The sequence below is a fragment of the Pinus tabuliformis genome, chromosome 5_2 (assembly GCF_031772625.1).
Source record: "Pinus tabuliformis cultivar Carrire ecotype Pingquan chromosome 5_2, CPIR1, whole genome shotgun sequence".
NCBI lineage: Eukaryota > Viridiplantae > Streptophyta > Pinopsida > Pinales > Pinaceae > Pinus > Pinus tabuliformis.
Window position 1 is genome coordinate 487,441,204 of NC_142306.1, and position 15,342 is coordinate 487,456,545.

The window sequence follows — 15,342 nt, forward strand, 5'->3', positions numbered from 1 at the left end:
ATCCTCTTCCTACAAGAAACCCTTGGCACTTCTGACACCATTACCAGAACCCTCCACTCTATCCTGCCGGGCTGGTTTTTTCAGGGCATGGATGCCATCGGCAGATCCGGAGGTCTAGCTATAGGTATAAACCCTAAAGCTGTCAAGCATATATCCACCTGGGGCGGATTGGGTTTCATCAGAATGGACATTTTTGTGGGTGAGCTCGGTTACTAGTTAAAAGTGATTAACATTTATGCCCCTAATCAGAACATAATGGAATTTTGGCACAATTTGTTGGAACACAATCTTGTTTCAAGCACCACCATTATAGGGGGGGATTTAAACTTTTCTTTGGGAATGGAAGAATCCTGGGGACATCATTCCCAGATCGACCCTATTTCGGATCAGATGAGCACTCTACTGGATACTTACAAACTAGTAGATGTTCCTATGAACAAGAAATTGCCCACTTGGCATAACAGGAGGACGGGGGATGCTGCACTGGGTCGGAGATTGGATCGGTTCTTGATCCACGAAGATCTCCTCCGTAACATTCCCCTATATAGACAATGGGTTGGTACTGGAGGATTTTCTGATCACCTCCCCATATTTCTTCAAATCTCTGGACCCTCCAAAAAGCCTCGTGCCCCGTTCAAATTCTTTACTGGATACCTAAAAGATCCTGACTTCATCAACCTGGTGACTGAGTTCTGGAGAGCACAACCCCCTCTCAGGGAGCAGAGAATGGCTGCGGATTTCTTTATTCGACTTCAAACACTCAGGACTATGACAGAGGAATGGTCAAGGAGGAAGAAATTGAGAGATGAACAACAACTTAAAGACATTGAACTACAGATTGCTCAGCTCACGGATGAACAGGGGCTTGGCTTCTTATCGGATGATACAAAACTACATCTGATTAATCTGGAGAACCAAAAGATAAAGATGCTACTTGAAAAGGAAGAACAATGGAGGTTGAAAAGTAGAGCCACCTGGCTACAAGCGGGAGATGGAAATACTAAATTCTTCCACAACTTTGCAAATGGTAGAAAGGCCACCAACACTATTTGGCAGCTGCCCTGTGAGCCAGATGGTTGGGCCTCTACACACCCTCAATTAGCCAGGTTGGGGAATACCCATTTCAAAAGACAATTTACAGCGCCGACAACCATCAATCTACCGGACATCATAAACTTGGTAGGTCATTTTCCAAGATTTGTGGATCCGGATGCTGTTGAGGATTTGATACAACTGGTCACCATGGAGGAACTGGAAGGAACTCTTAAATGGTTCAAGAAGGACAAGAGTCCTGGCCCGGATGGCTGGCCAGTGGAGTTCTACTCGGCTTTCCTGGAGTTGCTGGGACAGGATCTGCTGGTGGTCATTGAAGAAAGCAGAATTACTGGACACATCCATCCCCCCATTAACTTCACTTACTTGGCCTTGATTCCTAAGACTGATTCACCAGCCTCTTTTAATGATTTCAAACCCATATCCCTTTGCAACTGTCTGTACAAAATCATTTCTAAAATCATAGCCAACCGCATCAAGCCCATATTATCTAACCATATTTCTCAGGAGCAATTTTCTTTCCTCCACCATAGACATATTCAGGATGCCATTGGCACAGCCCAGGAAGCCCTTCATTCCATTAAACACAAAAATCTCAAGGGACTCACTCTCAAAATAGATCTGTCAAAGGCTTTTGACAAAGTGAATTGGCTTTACATCAAGATGATTATCACTCATTTGGGGTTTCCCCCTGCTCTCATCAACTAGATCATGGGGTGCATCTCCACTGTTTCTTTTGCCATTCTCATTAATGGATCTGCTACTCCATCCTTTTATATAGATAGAGGGAAAAGGCAGGGATGCCCTTTTTCACCACTACTTTTCTTATTAGTCATGGAAGGATTGAGCAAGCTCATTGCTTTAGAAAAAAGAAGAGGAGGCCTCCGAGGACTAAAAATCATGGAACAATACTACTTGACACATCTACTATTTGTAGATGACATTTTGATTTTCTTGAATGGGAGTGTCCTGGACACCACTACTTTGAATGAGATTCTAAATCTATTTTGTAGTGCCACGGGAATGGAGATAAATAGAGAAAAATCCACCATTTCCCTATCTGAATGTACTCAACAGGAATCTCAGCTAGCCATACAAAAATTTCCATTTCAAGCTACTAATTTGATGGAGGGGCTCAAATATCTGGGGTTCAGACTAAAACCAGATGGATACAAAATTGCAAATTGGACCTGGCTCATCACAAAAGTGGAGAAGAGAATTAGCTGCTGGTGTCACAGGTTCCTCTCTAGGGCCGGCAGACTAATCCTTATCAAATCAGTCCTCGAAGCCACCCCGGTTTACTGGATGTCACTCGCCTGGATTCCAAGAGGGGTCCTTCACAGAATTCAACAAATCTATTGCAAATTCCTCTGGAATGGAAGAAAGGAGGGCAAACCATTTGCCTGGGTTAAATGGACCAAAATTGCTACTCCAAAGAAGTGGGGAGGATGGGGACTTAAATTACTACCGGCCTTTGCTCAAGCCTTGGCAGCAAAACAGAGCTGGTTATTACTAAAGCAAAAAAGTCTTTGGGCTGAGGTTATTATACACAAATATATCTGGTCGTCTACTATCATAGACTGGATCAGAAGTCCATCTTGGAACAGGAAAGGCATTTCGGTGATTTGGAGGGCCATACTCAATTCAACTCCCATTATCAAGGATGGCTTACTATGGAAAATAGGCAATGGAGCCTCAGTCCGAATTGGAATTGACCCATGGGTGGGCAGTGGAAATTCACATCAACTACCAGTTGGACTGATAACTCACCTAAACAGCAGGGGCATTAAGTTTCTTGGACAGATTGGGGATCAACATAATACAACTTTTCATACACAAGCTTGGCTGACCGAGCAGAATTGGCACATACCAAATGAATGGAGTAGAACATGGCAAATCTATTTACAGGCACTCATAGAATCGCATGTCAGATTAAAGAATGCAGAGGATGAACTTATTTGGGCACACTCAAAATCTGGACAATACTCATCTAAACAGGGCTATGACATAATCATTGCAGATATAAAACCGGAGGTCTTAAGAAGCTGGTGGGTCACCTTATGGAAATTAAAAGCTCCTCTACGTACCAGACTGTTGATGTGGAACATATTAGAAAATAAGATCCCCACTGGATCCTATCTGAAAAGGAGGGCTTTTTTGGGTCCTACTCGGTGTGTCCTATGTCTCCAAGAAGAAGAATCGACCCAACATCTTTTCCTCACTTGTCCGACCACCAGGAGCATTTGGTCACAAGTCCTTCAAACACTAAATATGACTATGAACTGGCAGGGGGCCGATATTATAACGGCTTGGGACATCTGGTGGAGTACTTCGGCTGTGGAGAAAACTAGAAACCTTCCATTACTTGTTTCTTGGTACATATGGCTCAAGCGAAATATCAAAATCTTTGAAGATAAATCGGTAAACTAGAACCTGCTCCCTCTGCAAATCTGTGCTGCATTTGATGAACTTCCAAATGATGATAGCCAAAAGAGACCTAGAATCATTCGGCAGGAACAGATAAACAAATCAATACCTTGGGCCTATTTTGACGGTGCTGCCCAACAGCATGGCTGTGGGGGTGGCATATGTTTCTACCTATCTGAAGAACACTACTTCCAGATTTGTATGGGTCTGGGACTGGGCACAAACAACCATGCTGAATTGATCTCTTTACGCCATCTGTTATACTTTGCCATTCTGAAACATTGCCGAAATATACAAATTTATGGAGATTCAAAGATTGTGACTGATTGGTTTAACAACTCAGTTGTTTGTTCTGCTTACTCTTTGAGAAATATTATGGAAGAAATTGTTTTTTTCAAAACATTCTTTGATCAGATTTCTGTTTCTCACATCTACAGGGAAAGAAATGAAACTGCTGACAGGCTATCGAAAGAAGCGACGCATCGCCCTCTAGGAGAGTGGATGATCGCCAAACATACACCTGCAAGGATCTATCACTATTTTCACAAGCCATATATAGATGGGGGACTACAGAGGGGCAATAGCCTCTAAATTAACAACACCTTGATTTTGAACTTTATATGAAATTTTGCTCTGTATATATCAGATTGTAAATATGGACATCTACACCCGTGTGGGTAAATTTTGAACTTTATTTGTGGTCTTTGAACCAGCACAGTACACCCTTTGGGTTTTATTGTATATACTAGTTTTGGACAGTGGACAAACAGCCACGTTTATAGCGTATGCCCTTGGGCATTCACAACATGTAATTTCTCCTTTGAAATTATGAATTTTCTTTACGAAAAAAAAAGGAGTATAGATTTTCTTATCATATATTGAAAATTTAACATTGTATCAAATTTGTACAAATGAAGTCACCGTGTTAATGTATGTAGAAGGTCATTGCTTGTGAGAGCGAATTGCTATCAAAGTCTTTCAGTGGGTGTGATGCCCAAAAATCTCTAGAGATTAGAGTGATTCTTGTTAAAGATAGACCTTAGGACCTGTGAGGGGTCTATGGGTGGGATGCCTAAGGAATTCCAATGTCTAGAGCACTAATTTATGTATTTGAGAGGTTATATGCACTTGTAATAAGTTGTTGATTTTTTTTTCATTGATTTTTTTATTGAGACATGTTGAAGGAGTGGTGACCAACAAGAAGGGGTGTATAACTTCACTTCTTTGAGGTGCGAGCTTCAAATGAAGGAGGTTAAATTATGGAGTATATTTCAATGAAAGGCTACAATGCTCATTGATACCAAACAACTTACTAAATATGAGAAGAAGGAAGCCAAGGCAAATAAAATCATTCTAAATTTAATGAACGACCATTTGATCTCTCGTATCACAAGTAAATCAACTAAAGAAATGAATGAAGCATTGGTGTCTCGATATCAAAGTGTCAAAAATCTCTTGCAAGATGCTCCTAGAGATCAAGCTCATCAACATGCACATGAATGACTTAGACATGGTGTCAAGCTACTTGATGAAGATCTCTAAGCTTAGAGATTGACTCTTTGCTATTAGCATCAATAGCACTAAATGGTTTTATTTCACCCTAGAAGGTCTTTGTGGAAGGTGTTAATGCTTGTAAGAAATCACCTATCTTTAAAAAGCTTTGGGACAATTTCATCCAAGAGGAGACAAGGTGACAAGTAGTTGCAACAAGACTGGGGAATGTAGGAATTTACAGGGTAAGTTCCTCAGATAGAACACCAAAGGACACTGTTCACAAACAAATCACAAATCAGTACACCAGTATTCTTGACGTGGTTAAAACCCTCAAAGAGGGAAACAGTCCACGGCCTGAGCCAACGCAGCCACTTCAGGAAATTTATTAATAAAAGAAAGAAAATTTACATAAGCTTCTCTCATGAACGGTCACCCTACAAATGACCCTCCATGCTCTTTAAATAGAGATCATGAACCAATCGGGTGTTAAGCCACAAATCAAGTGTCGGTAATATCGAGGAGAGAATGAACCGTTGGATCACTTAATGTTTAGAACATATCGTGACTGTTGGATTGTAAGTTACAAACGTACATAGTAAAGAAACACACTTTACCTAACTCTATGCTAGACCAAGTTATACTTAACTATTTCCTATGTGTTGGAATATCCTAATAGGGAAAATATGAAACCTAGTTGAGGGGAGTTGGTAAGAAAATAGAGGACCTAGGATGGGTAACAAGGGTAAGAAGGACTCAATTGAGTGAATCTTAGAATTAAGGAAAGAATGACTTGAGTTGTGTGAAATGCTTCAAGTGCCATAAGATGGAACACTATGGATGTCAGTGTCCCATGAAGAATAAGACTAAAGGTAAGCAATAGTAGAAGCAGTCTACAAGGAGTGTAAAAGCTTCTACTAGGGTGGACCAATCAACAAACAAGCTTGAGACTGTTTTCTCCATGGTTTCATGCCTTTTCATTAACACCATTTTTGGTGTAGGGTGGTATGTAGGCAATGGAGCAACTAAACCCTTGACTTTCAACTATAAGGCTTTTTGCAAACTTCAAGAGTAATAGGATGCCACATAGTGGAGTTGGGTTATGATATAATATATCTAATGATTGGAAAGGGTTATATCTCCTTTCAAATGTTCATGTGTTATATGATATTTCGTATGTTCCTAGTTTGACTTAGAACCTTCTTTTAGTTTCAACCATTACAAATTTGAAGTGCATGGTTGAGTATGATGATCAACATGTTATCATGGAAAATGCAGAGATGAATGCGGTTGAGTTTTGTCCAAAGCCATTCAAGAAGGTGGCCTTTTTGGTCAAATGTTGATTTTATGAAATATGATGATTTAGTGCATCGCAATGACAATTTGTGTGATGGATGGCATAAACACTTTGGCCACTTGCACTAAAGTGCAATTCCCATATTGAAGGATATGGTGTTGGGATTGCCAAACTTCAAGACAAAGAAGATTGTGAACATTGGAATGTGCAAGGGTTATGCACTTGACAAACATGCAAAAATTGATTTTCCAAGTAATAAGCATAGATCAAGATATATTCTTGATTTGATTAATTCAAATTTATGTGGATTGATGTTTTAAACTTCATTAATAGGTAGTATGTACTATGTTTCCTTTATCGCTGATTTCTTGTGCAATACCTATATTTAGTTTAGGAAGACGAACTTTCCAGGAAGTTCATAAAGTAAAAACGCCTTATGGAGAATTAGATATGTATAAAGATAAAGGTGCTTCACTTTGAAGTGGAGAGTACAACTACAAGGCCTTTGATGCCTTTTGTACAGATTCACGGATTAAGAGAGAACTCACTATCCTACAAACTAGAGACAGTGAAGTGATTCATTATTGAGATAGGAGAGGTTGTGATCCGTGACATAGATTTTCCCATGTGTCTTTGGGTAAAGGCATGCAACAACATTGTCTACATTTTGAATCAATGTCTGCATAGGATATTGAAGGACAAGACACCAAAAATCAAGCAATTATGTGAGGACTTTAATCCATAGAGGATATAGTGGACCCCTATTTACAAGTTGTGAAGACAAACATTGCTTCTATTTTAATGAATGTGGGAATGAAATGGAATTGAACATGAGAAGATGGAATCAATTCTAAAGGTTAATAGACAACCAAGTAGTTGACAATACTATCATGAATAAATGCAAGGAGATATCAATTTATTGAAATCAAACTTGTTTCTTGGAGGTCAAGGATTAGGAATTGTGGGAAAGGGTATTCAAACTTAATGATGCAACTTCAATATCTCTCTTTTGTTTCTTCATTTATAAAAGGATGTTGTCTCTCATACTATACATTTTCGAATGGTAAATCTTCATGGAGAATTATGGAATTCCTCTATAAATATGGTTATTGTGTTGGTTCCTTTTTACTTATGTCGTGGCTTGCACCAGATACAACCAACCATTATTTTAAGATGATATGGTTACTCTCTATTTACCTATAAGCTTATATTTTAATGTATGCGTGGAAGTAATTGACCTTATTTTATTACCACCAATTGTGATAGGAATTCTAGACAAGAGTTTGATGATGATATATGTTGATGTAATAGTCTTTTCCAATCCATTGTCTTGAATATAATACAAACTTATTTAAAGGGAAAAATGTCTAAGCCAATGTTTTAAAACTTCGACTCCGACACTGACTCGGCCGAGGGTCGACTCTGACTTCGACTCCGACTCGGTATCGACTCGACTTGTTCGATTTCAGTGACTCGATCGTTGTAAAAAATACATTAAATATTTATTTTTTTTTATAAAAAAACATAATTTTAAAGATTTTCATCCATGTTTCCAAACACACATCATTAGAATATAGATAGAAGACAACATATGATCAAAGTAGGCACATGAATATATCCATTATATCAAAATGGAACCTAGTGCACTGTCCAATACTAATACATACATGATCATGATATAGAGATCAAAACAAAAACACATAACCAAGGAGGCTAGAAATGGCCTCTACAACAAAAGTAAACTGTGACCAGTACTACTGGCTACTGTCGGAGGAGCCGAGATCATGTGGATCAATCTCTGGATCATCATCAGAGTCAGATAGGGGGCCCCATGGCTCCTCCTCATCATCATCTCCAACTGCAACTGTAGAAGTGGTAGCACTAGCAGGCTGTGCAGCAGTTGCAAGCTGAGATAGATGAGATATGCGCTTCTGTCGTGGCTCCACAGAAGAAGCGCTTGCAACTGGAGGACTTGGGGCTGGCCATGAGGCTGGTACAAGTGGATCAGGGTCTACATTCAATTGAACATTATGTTCGAGTGTTTTCCCCCACCTATAAATCCAAATCAAGATCCTCATCCGAATCAAACCCTGCTGGATGACTCTCCACTACCCAACCTGATGTTGGATCAATGTCGTCCAACACAATGGGATCTGAATCGGATCTTTTGTTCAGCAATCGGTTGCGTCTGAGCCGGAGGTTGTATTGGACATAGACTATATCATTTAACCATTTTTTATCCAAACAGCTTCTCTTCTTTGTGTGAATCCTCTCAAAGATGGACCAATTGCACTCACACCCAGTAGCACTGCAAGTTTGACTCAAAATATGAATTGCAAACCTCTGCAATTCAGGACAATGGCTACCAAAAGCCTCCCACCATTGTGCTGCAAAAAACATAGGAGTGTAATGAGTTAGCTCAACAAAATTACAAATTATATCCAACTTTCAAATTATAAATGATTTAACGAAATAAGTATTAAGAATTTGAAAATTGAAATCTTTGTTTACCTGGCTCATCTACTTCCCTTGCAATCTTTGCTAGGTTCTTCCCAAAGGTACTTGAGGCACTGCTGAAGGTTGTGGCCTGTCGGTGTATCTCCAGCTGATCACACTCCAATGGGATCATGCAATCAATGCAGTCAATCAATCCATCTCTAACCTCCCCCTTCAAAGCTCCTGTTGCCTTAGCTTTATAATGATACTGTGGGTTCAAAAAATACCTAGCTGCATGTATAGGGCAATGGAGTTGATTTTTCCATCTTTCATCAATGATTGCCCAAATGGGCTCATACTTAGCCACTTTATCCTTGTATGCCCTATTTATTTGCTCTTTTGCTTGATCCATAGCCTCATAAATGAATCCCATAGCCAATCTTTCCCCATCCACCAACCGCAACATCTTAACCAGTGGCTCAGCAAGCTTCACAATCTCTACTGCCTTTCTCCAAAATATTTCTTCATTAACTTTCTTTTTCAATTCTTTGCCTTCCAGTTTGTGAGACCACTGGCTTTGATTCCATTCTTCACTGGAAAAAATCTTTTGCAAGTTTCTATGTTGTGAAAGCATAGATTGCAATGTCAAAAAATGAGTAGTAAATCTAGTGATGGCAAACCTAGTAATATCCCTGCCCCCTATGTGTTTCCTCATTAGGCTCAAAATCCATGAATGGTTGTAGATAAATTTTGTTATTTTTTTGGCATGATCTACAGTGTTTTTGACCCAATATAATTTGCCAATATCCTCAAGCATGAGGTCTATGCAATGTGCAACACATGGGGTCCAAAAGATGGTTCTGTGCTTTTCCTCTAACAGATTACCAACAAGAACATAGTTAGAGGCATTATATGTAATGACGTGAACAACACTAGCCACCCCCACCTCCTCAACAACCTCATCCAATAGATGAAACAACAATTGTCCATCTTTTACCTTATTAGATGCATCAACTGATTTTAGAAACATGGTTCCCTGTGGGCAGAAGATAAGAAAGTTTATGATGGTACGGTTTATTTGATCAGTCCATCCATCTGACATGATGGTACATCCTGTTCTTGCCCATGAGTCCTTGAAATCTTTCAAATACTCATTAATGGAGGCAATTTCTTTCTGTAAATGATACCCCCTTAGCTTATGCATAGTACAGCCTTTGAAGCATTTTCCAGCAGCATGGCATCAAACATAGGCTCATAATATGGTGAACGGGAAGCATTGAAGGGGATATCAGCATCATACGACCATCTAGCTATGTAATCAAAAGCACTCCCTCAATTCTTTCTTCCAATGGTCATCTAAAGTGGGTTTCAAATGACTTCTACTGGGTTGAGGACCATGTGCATCTGATGGAGAGGAGGGAGTGAAATAACTTTTGATATTCATATCACCCTTTTTCATTTTACCCTTTCCCTTTTCTTGAATAGACTCAAAATAGAGAGGAACATATCGGAAGGGGTTGGATGCATCAGTACAAGGGATAGAGGAAGAACCCTCAAAATCAAAATGGGGGTTGGTAGGGAACATTTTTTGTATATTCCTCTTCCTCCCAATTTCAGCCTCTAGCTCTTTTTGCCTAGCCTTATTTTCTTTAAACTTCTCAAAGTTGGCTACCAAATCCTTCCTAATCTCCCCAATTTCTGGTGAGGTACATGGAGTAATTTGGCCTCTAATCCCCACTAAGTGTTGTTTCAGCCTATTAATGCCCCCAGGACCTTCCTTAATTTTCCTATGGCAAAATTTGCAATGCATTTGACTTTCAACCAGTTCAACATATGCCCAAGTAGCATCTTTCACTCTAGGTGCCATTTTTTGACTTGGAAATGAAAGCAAACAATATGAAAATGAAAACAAAAAAAAAACATTGATTCAATGTTCATTTCCTTCACAAAAAACACTCTTTAGGATTTCTGGATTTGCACATAAAGTTTAATAAGCAAAAACATATTTTTACTAGTGAAAAAAAATACCTCCAGGCACAAACTGCCTCCTCAAGCTTGCTCCAAGAAACCAACTCCTCAATGCTGCCCAAGAAGCTCCTCGCTCCAGCTACAATGCTTGCCCAAGACTCCTCACTGCTGCTCCAAAAACAAACTCAACAACTCCTCACAAACTCTCACTGAAATTCTCACTCAAATGCATGAGATGGCTGTGAGAGAATGAGAGGGGTTGAGTGGGTTAAATAGGGTTTGGGAGAGGGGAATGGAGCCCAAAGACCAAATAGGTAAAATTAATCGTTGTTTCCGGTTTCATTGGGCCGTTGTCACTAACCCGGCCGAGATAGAGCGGGCTCAGCCGAGCCGACTCGGTATTAACCCAGTGGGCCGAACCGAATCCATGGCTAAGTCATAATTTTAAGGCCTGGCTCAGACCAACTTGGCCGAGTCGGTTCCGAGCCAGCCGGTTTTTAAAACAGAGGTCTAAACACATATTTTCTCTCTAAATCAGACCATATACATACATGGAAAAATACTTAAGTAAAATGGTGTTTTATCCTTCAAAGGAGGACAATGTTAAACGAGGAGATATTTTGTCTAACCAAGTGGCTAATACCATTACATTTAAATAGGAACTATAATTCTCCCAAAAGAAACCCTATAAAAAGGAAAAAAATGATTTGGTGTTGTGATTTAAAGAAAGAAAGAAAGAAAAACTTTCTGAATTATTAATATTGAGGTCCATTGGCATAATGCAATTTAGTGGCTCTTCAGCTAAACAACTGCAACAACTAAATTGAGAAGTTATTAGATGTAGGAGTGATTTATTCTCCTAGAAAGGAAGAATTGTTGAAGAAGATCTAGTTGTTTACTCTTTAGGTTTGGATGTGACAAAGGAAGGTTCAATATTTAGATCTCATGAAGAAATTTTTGATGTATGGATGAATTTGACGACAAATAATTAGGGTTTCTAGTTGGTGTAGATCTAGGGTACAATCCTCGTGGAGAAGATTTGAATCCTAAATAAAAGAAGAAATGGTTACATATAGATTTTGATATTTCTAGTAGTCTATTAAATCTGCCCTCCCTCCCACCCCCTTGATGCATTTGGCCAAGTACAAACTATCAAAAACTTGGCAATTAGGGGCCTAACTATTGGTGGGCAATTGAAGATTATACAATAGTGTAGGTCAATTGGTCTATATTGTTGAAAATTACAAAGATGTTGATTTAGTCAACGGGAAAATGTTTATGTGCATCAAGTTTTTGTCTAGAAAAAAAAATTGAAGGAAAATGTATGTTTTGTCTCTTGTGATCCTCTATTTGGTTTGGAACTATCTTGAATTGAAAACACTGAATACACTCTGGATGTAAAAGTCAAGGTCTCAATTAGTTAATACTAGTGAAGTCAAACATAAGCTAGATATTGAAGATGTGATGAGAGATCAGAGTAACATTGAGTTTTAGGAAAAAGGAAAAAATGAAACTTTGTTAAACCAAGAAAGATCATATTAGATAGGTGCTTAGGTTTGACATGATAATGAAGGAGATGGAGGAGATTATGCCTCTCTAGGGAAAATAAGTAATCAAGAAATTTTTTGGATAAATATCTCACAACAAACCCACTTTAGATAGAAAAGGGATGGGGATGTTAGTTAGGTTACATGTTGGTTTTTCATAGTGGCCAAAGGTTAGCTAGCATTCATCTTAAATTTGTCTTTGGATGGAGACCAATAAAACGAAGATATTGGTATTGGGGTTCAACACTTGTTTCTCTCAAGGGATTGACCCCTTGCTTAGCTTTGTGGATGGAGAAAACCATAGTTCATCCCATTATTGGGTAAAACAATTGCTTTTCCACTAGAGTTGTAAAACACATGATCATTATGGGCTATAGGAGATTGTATCAATTCCTTTATGGATTTTGAAAACTAGACAAAGAACCAATATCATAAATCGATGGCCAAAATCCTAATGGAGATGAACCTTTCGAAGAGTCTTCCATAGAGATTTCAAATCAAAGTTTGTCGTTCAAAATATAGCCAAATATTGGATTATGTATGAATGCCATTACATTCCTCCAATTGTCATATTTAGGGCCATTTAAAGGTTATTGGGAAGAGAAAATTTGAGTGGCACAAAGTGGACTAAGTTAGTCCTAATCAAAGGGAGAAAGTGAGAGAAACAAATTTGAATAGGGATGTTGATGGGAGAGGGGAAACTCAGATTATTCATATGGCTCCAATGTTTAATAGAAAAATGGAAATTAATCAAAATTTTAGCAATGATCAATTGGATGATAAGGTGATTGTATCCCTAAAGAACCTACCTAGTTCATATGTGGGGAATCCACATCCTAAAAGAGTTGTTAATGTTGTTGAGATGGTAGATGTAGCCTAGAAAAGATCTTGGAAGAAATTGCTCAACTTATCGAGCAACATGAAAATGGTAAGCCATTATCACCCCTTTCATTAAACTATTTGACATCATAGCACTAAGTGAGAAATGAGGTAAAAGTGCAATCATTCCAAATTGCACAAGGTCCAAATATTGGTTTTATATCCACAAGGGAGAATGGAGGTGGGGAGCCACTCTCATGTAAGTTTTCTTGTAAGTATCCTCTACCCATTGAAGCCATAGATCCCAACACCCTAGACCCTTTCTTTCTCTCAAGAATATATATGGTTGTGCCTATTTTTTAGGATAGCTCCCCTTTGTGCACTTTAGACGATTGCTTAGAGCTATCCAAACTTTAAGGTGTCTGCTTCATTATAGAAAGATAAAGACTCAAGTGAAAAGGTATATATTGAAGGTGGTTTAGGTCTATAACGTGGACTTATAGGATTTTCTAACACCCCACACATAAAATATCATTCGTGATTAGCATAGAAGAAAGTTGACTAGAAGATTGGGTTAGGGAAACAAAGAACCATTAGAGGGGCTCATAGAGTAGGGTGTGTCCCAAGATAGATTTAGCATCGATTGTTGTACCTCTCAATGTTAGGGGTATGGGTCGCTCCCATAACAAAATTGTAGTTAAGAGAGTGTGTAATTTCTATAAAGTAGATATCTAAGTTTTTCTTTAAGAGATCGCATGGGATGGATAAAAAATGTAAGATATCTTGTCAAATTTTTTTGAAGGGATGGAAATTTTTGTCCTTGGAATAAAATGGTAGATTGAGGGGACTTGTTGTGGGTTGGAATCATTATTTTAATCGTAATATCTTACCTCTTCTTTATGCAACTCAAGTAACAATTTTACCTTCTATAAAACTAGAGAAAAAATGTTATATTGTAAATCTCTATGGCCTTTATGAGGACATATAACTTCTCAAAAGGCTTCTTCAACCATGATGTCCTAAGTCAAGATACTATAATAACTAGGAGTTCTGAATTTTATCATCAAAATATGTGAAATCTAGGGATCCATTTCCCATATGCACCATATTGTTTTGTTTTTTCTTTATAAAATGAAAATGGGAGGCCTCCTTGATTTACGTGGAGATTGTTGGATTTAAGCCAACTTGTAGAAATTTTAGACTATGGAAAAGATGCCATGTCTAAAATACTAAACATATTTCTAGTGTTTGAAAAGATTTCATCAATGGTAGATAGAATTGGATTTTAGGTTTGTAATGGAAATTTATCTGCCAATCTCCTATTCCTCTCAAACTTGTTAGGCCAGGCAGTAACTCCATAAGGCAAAAATGATTCGACTGTTTTATTCCATCAGGTAGGTCTTCATTATATACATGAGGGAGAGGCTGTTCAGTTTATCTCCCAATCACTGTTCATATTTCCTATTTATCTATTTACATAAATTCACCCAATCACAAGGATTAGGTGTCAACATTCCCCCCCTTAATCTGAAGGGATGTTGGTGAGTTCAAGCATCATTCTGAATCGTTCAAGATTTTCTCTTCCAAGCGCTTTGGTGAAGATGTCTGCAATTTGCTCATTTGTGGAACAATGATGGAGATGGATTGTTTTGGCCTCAATATGGTGTCGAATCAGATGATATTTAGTATTGATGTGCTTCGTTCGATCATGAAACTTTGGGTTCTTGGCCAACTTTATTGCAGAGGTATTGTCAATCATGAGTGGAGTTGATTGTACTTGTTTTACCTGCAAATCTTCAAGAATTTTCCTGAGCCACACAATTTCTTTTGTTGCTTCAGCTGCTGCCACGTATTCTGCTTCTATTGTGGAATCTGCTGGAACTGATTGTTTGCGTGATCTCCAGGAGACAGCTCCTGATCCAAGACTCATAGCATATCCTGAAGTTGATACCCCAGTTTCTTTGTCTCCATCGAAGTCTGAATTAGAGTATCCAATCAAACTGAAGTCGTCCACCTGTGTATACTTGATTCCAAAGTCTTGAGTTCCCTTCAAGTACCTTAGAACTCTTTTTGCAGCAGACCAATGTCCCTCACAAGGCTTTTGCATAAACCTGGAGAGGATTCCAATAGCAAATGAAATGTCTGGTCTGGTAGTAATTAGGCAGTTGAGACTTCCTACAAGTTGTCTATACTTTGTTGCATCCTCAAATTCTTTTCCTTCAATAGATGTGAGCTTTAAGTTTTGTTCCATTGGAGTAGTAAGAGGATTGCACTCTGTCATGCCAAACCTGTTCAACAAATCTC